This window comes from Lithobates pipiens, unplaced genomic scaffold (genome assembly GCF_037356315.1).
Source record: "Lithobates pipiens isolate NorthernLeopardFrog02 unplaced genomic scaffold, aLitPip1_a1.2 Scaffold_8, whole genome shotgun sequence".
Taxonomy (NCBI): Eukaryota; Metazoa; Chordata; class Amphibia; order Anura; family Ranidae; genus Lithobates; species Lithobates pipiens.
Window position 1 is genome coordinate 162,324,822 of NW_027507903.1, and position 5,801 is coordinate 162,330,622.

The window sequence follows — 5,801 nt, forward strand, 5'->3', positions numbered from 1 at the left end:
AACCTGCTCTGCTTTGCACAGAGCAGCCCCAATCCTCATCTTTTTGGGTCCCCCATTGGTGGTCCTGGCTCCTCCTCCCTGCTGGATGCCCCCAATAGCAAGCCTCTTTCTATGGGGGCATTCGAGCAGACTCGCTCCTGGGCCATGCTCCTGTGAATGGACATTGTCTATTCACACACAGAGTGTGGCTCAGCCTTGTCCCCGCTCTCTCCTCATTGGCTCCCCAGCTGTAATTGACAGTAAAAAGGTAAAAAAAACCTTCTGCCTTTAGAACCAGTTTAAGGTCAATGCCTTATTACAACTAGCACCTGATTACAGCCTTTTCCAGATTATAGCTAGTGTCTGACTACAGTCTTTGCCTAATTATAGTCAGCACCAGATTACAGCCATTTCTTGATTATAGTTGGCGCCTAATTATAGCCAGCACTCGAATCAGACTGTAGTAGACCTGCTCTACATGGCAGAATTGTGTTGTTTAGTTTGTTGTAGCTGTTCTTGTTCTTATTGATATAAAACTGCCCTGCCACTGGCCAGCTTCTGTCAAGCTTTCTTTAAGAATTAAAAGACCGCAGAAGATACAGCAGTGTAAAATTGGCCAGTAGCAGGACAATTTTAATGGACAAGGCTAGGCTCAAATTTACCAGAAACAAAGAGGTCGATTTCCTAAAGGCGAATCGACTGTTTAGTCGTCAAGTTAATTTTCCTAGAGTTTAGTGAATGAACTGAAGCTCCGCCGACTTCCATCATCCAATCGTTATCAAAGAGGCTGTTTTTTTTATTTTATTTATACCTTACCTGGGATTAAATATTCTTTGCAAAGTGAAATTTCACCACATTCACTAAGCTTTGGGTACAGTGCAACTTCCCTTGCAACAGTCTACTTGCCTTTAGTAAATCAACCTAAACAGCACAGTCTAGGGTTTTTCTTACCAGAATTAAGATACTGTAGAAGAGCAGTGTGAAATTGTCCAGCAGCAGGACCATTTTAATCAGGGATAATAGGCCTAGTGTATATTTAAGTTTTATTTTATCAATGCGGATAAGGGGTGCATTGAAAGTGAGTGAAATAATGTGAGGTAATTTATCTGCAGACTGTGAACAAAAGGCAGCCTAAAGAGCAGATGGTCAATGAATGCTCTGCTTTAAGCACCCTAAACTTAACAAAAAGCACTATCAAAGTAATATTTAAAAATAAAAATAAAAACATTAACCACGCTGAAATGAAAGCCCATGTTTTAAAGGGAAGACTTGCAGTAGAAATACAGTTTAATCTAAAATGATGGCTCTATCAAAATAAGATAAAAACTTATATCCCCCCCTCCTTCCCCTCTCTCCCTCCTATCCTCTCCCCCTCTCTCCTGCCCTCCCTCTCCTCTTCCCAGCCTGAGAACAGGTCTCTCCCTGCACAGGGACCAGGCTGGGGAGGCAGAGGGAGCATGGACAGCCCAGGGAACAGGGGCCCACACCCTAAGCACTATGACTGACACATCTAATAAAGTCATTCCGAAGTATACAACAACATCACAGGCCTGATGCCCTGAATGATGCATGACAACAACTTCAGCCACTTCATGCCACAGCCTCCCTCCATCCCTTTAGTTTTGCCGGAGAAGCCCTCGATAGATTAAGTTTGCACACCCAATTCACCCAATTCATCCTGGAACTGGACTTACAATGGACATGCCATGGTGACATGAAGAGGATGAGTTAAGGGTACTTGCAATGTAACAGAGGTGTCTGCACTTGTGTTTGTGAGTGCTTGTGTCCGCTCCTTCTGTGAAGGTGCTAGGACCATGAGCTTGTTCCTGAAGCCACGCAGGTTTGGGAGGCCATTAAGCCAACAACTGGTTCTCTTCCTTCTTTTTGCCTTTTGTCTTCTTACGCCGCGTACACACGATCGGAATTCTCCTCGGAAAAAGCTCTGATGGTTTTCCCGACAGAATTCCAATGGGATTTCGCTCAAGCCTTCTTGCATACACATGCTCACCTCAAATTCCGACCGTTAAGAATGCGTTGACGTACAACACGTATGATGGGACTAGAAAAAGGAAGTTCAATAGCCAGTATCCAATAGCTTCCATCTTGTAGTTGAATCTGAGCATGCGTGAGTTTTTGCATGTTGGAATTGCATACACACGATCGGAATTTCCGATGGAAAGTTTTTCCTTCTGGAAAATTGAGAACATGCTATCAATTTTTTGCTGATGGAATTTCGGACAGCTAAATTCCGATAGAGCCTACACATGGTCGCATTTTCAGATTAAAGCTCTCATCGGTCTTTTGCTGGCCGAAATTCCGATCGTGTGTACGTGGCATTTTCATCTCCGCCTATTACCTGTATGGCTGGAAAAGGGGGCTGAAGTTTTCGGGAGGTGACAAACAATCCCTGTACTGTGATGGACCTAAAATCAGCCCTTCACATCTTCTGACTGTTAAGTCTATGAGATCTGTGGATTCTTCACATACGGACCCACTGGTGCTTGTGTTTGTAGAGAGCCTCTATTCCCAGATTGGCCAGGAGATAGTGGCCTTATTGGAGTCAAGTCATTTTAAATATCAGACCAAGATAGCCCCGGACATGGGTGATATGCCAGCTCTCACTGATAAAGGCAGGGGGCGATTTGCACTAATTGTGTATGAAAACATTCTGAAGTGTAAACTTGGATGCATGGAATAGAGAGTTACTGAACAAGTACTGTGTGGAGTATGACGTGGAGATCATTGTTTTTTTCAAGGCCAATGAAAACAGTCTGCTTAGTGCCCAGTTGAAAGGCTTTTCCCTGTACCTTCATTCCAATCTAGGTCTCAGGGACTGCAGCATCAATCCCAAATCCCCTCTCTTGTATATAACCAAGCCCAACCAGGTGGAAAAAGGTGACCTACTGGGAGAAGACTAGACAGTGCTCCAGTCAAACGACTTATGAACCAGTTCTGGCTTCATAAGCTCGTGTTTGTGAATGCAGTATCCTTCTTGACTGGAAAAAGGTTGTCTCTTCCCCTCAACCACTATATACTGGCTGATATTCATGATATTTTTGTTGGGAAGGAGGGAACTTGCATGAAAGTAGAAGATGTAAAGGCACTGTATGATACCCAGAATGAGCGAAGGGCGCCCATCCCAAATTTCACCTTCAATATTGGCTTTTCTGGAAAGGAAATCACCTCTTGCTGTCTTATGTCAAACAGTTCTGGTGGGTCCCTCATATGTAGAGCCACATGCAACCCCACCTCTTCCACAATCAATCAGTACTGGCTGAGCAGATGTATTTGAACAGGAAATGTGCTGTGGAGCATGGTATCCACACTGATATGGGCTATGCTGTATCGCCTCATCACTCTGGTGTCTATCCAATTCATGTACAGCTGTATGAGGCTTGGAAACAGATATGGGGAATCAAGGTGACCAGCACAGAGGAATACCCTCATTTGAAGCCTGCACGATTTAGGAGGGGCTTCATCTACAATGGAATCATGGTCCTACCTTGGCAGACCTGTGGCCTCTTCACACACACCATATTCTATAATGAATATCCTGGAGGGCCTGTGAAACTGGACAAGATTATTAACGGTGGAGAACTTTTTCTTACAGTATTGCTAAATTCTATCAGTATTTTCATGACCAAATTATCTAACTATGGCAATGACCGTTTAGAACTGTATACTTTCAAGCATTTGGTGCAGTTTCTCAACACCTGGATGAACCTCAAGCTGCAGACTCTGCCTCCTGTAGAGCTTGCTCACAAGTATTTCCAGATATTCCCAGAAGGGAATGATCCTTTGTGGCAGGATCCTTTGCGAGGATAAATGCCATAAAGACATTTGATCGAAGGAGCAGACGTATGACCGCTTTCCCAAGTTACTTATAATTGGACCTCAGAAAATAAGAACCACTGCATTATACCTCTTCCTAGGAATGAACCCAGATCTGAGCAGTAACTACCCTAGTTCAGAGACGTTTGAGGAGATCCATTTCTTCAATGGGCAGAATTGCCACAAGGGAATTGACTGGTATATAGGTTTTTTTTTCCCATTACATCCAACGCCACTTCAGGCTTGTACTTTGAGAAGAGCGCCAACTACTTTGATTCAAAAGTAATTCCAAGGCATGTGGTTGAACTTTTCCCCATAGCCAAACTCTTCACCTTTCTTATTAATCCGGAAGACCACGCTTACACCTGGTATCAGAACCAGCATAATGACCCAGTGGCCCTCAAATATACCTTCTAAGAAGTCATTACTGCTGGGCCTGATGCTCCTTTAAAGTTACAAGCTCTACAGAACAGGTACCTAGTCCCAGGATGGTACTCCACTCATATTGAACGCTGGCTAAACCACTTTCACGCTAACCAGATACTGCTTTTAGATGGCAATTGCTGCATACTGAGCCTGCCACTGTAATGGAATCTGTGCAGAAAATCTTAGGAGGTGCGAATGTTGTGGACTATCACAAAACACTGGTGTTTGACTCCAAGAAGGGATTTTGTAGCCAACTTCTGGATGATGGGAAAATCAAATGCCTGTGGAAGAGTAAGGGCAGGAAATACCCAGATATGGATTCAGATTCTCACGCTTTTTGACAGACTATTATTGGGACCATAACATTGAGCTGTCCAAGCTGCTCTATAAGATGAATGCTGCTGCTTTTGGGACAAGAGTATGGTCTTACAAGTTTCTTCAGGGATGACAAAGACATCAACCAGGATCTATCCACTTGATAAGTGAAACTCGGTCACTTTAAAACAGAAATACTTCTGTTGAGATGAACATCTAAGGCCCTGGACTCCTAAACGCACTGCATATCCACTGAATCTTAATCCGCAGGGCCTGTTTTAGAGGTCTTATTTATTCTGTGCAGGATTCCTGCTTAAAAAGGTTCCACTTTTGACTATTGTATATGGACTCAATCACTTATTATGTAGTAAGCCCCAATGAATGGAAAACATGGGCTACTTGTGAATCTTGAATAGGCGTGAAGAAAAGTCCAAAAGAACTTCAATGAACAAAACAAACTCTGACAATGACTGGTGATAGATCTCCTAGCCTGTCCATATATAGACGGAAGTGCCACAAAGTTAAGAAATACCATGTATTTCACAAATGATTTGTGGTCTTTCAGAGACTGTAGACGTTTCCATATTTGGTTCATAGTATTCTGTTCTAGAATCCAGAGAAGAAAGAATGAACAACACAATAAAAAAAAAAAGAACAACCGATATTCCCTCAAACATAAAGATATTCCCTCAAACATAAATGAAAACTTCAAAATACCCCCCCTCTGAAACAAGAGTGACATTTTATTAAAGGATTTATTATTACAGCAAAAAAAGTTTGCTATGGGTGGATCAGCAACTATAAATGACCACCTCAAGTCAAATGAAAGACACAAAATTCTACAATAACTAGAACAAAAAAGTAAGTTAAGAGGTTGAGTGCCCAAAGAGTTTTAAATCAGAATTAAAGAATGTATCCAGTGGTGGAACAAGGTCATCTAGAGCCTAGGGTCAACATGACAAATTGTGCTCCCACCCCAAAGATGAATGAGCATTATGTGTCAGCGAAACCTCCCAAAAAATGTAAGGCCGCGTACACACGCGGGGACTGTTCGCTCAACTTTGTCCGTCAAACAGTTTCAGCAAACAGTCCGCTCAAAATTAGCATGGACGGACTTGCCCACACACGACGAACGAACAGTTTGCTGAAACCGTGCGCGATGACGTGAACGGCACGTACGACGGGACGGAAAATACGACGTCCTATACACTGCATTACAACTTTCGGCGTGTAAATCCTTTCTGAGCATG

At 43.0% G+C, this 5,801-nt stretch overlaps 1 pseudogene; it reads left to right on the forward strand.

The window, feature by feature from the left end:
- Positions 1-1,793: 1,793 nt before the first annotated feature.
- LOC143962001 (bifunctional heparan sulfate N-deacetylase/N-sulfotransferase 1 pseudogene) lies at positions 1,794-4,684 on the forward strand (annotated as a pseudogene).
- Positions 4,685-5,801: the final 1,117 nt, after the last annotated feature.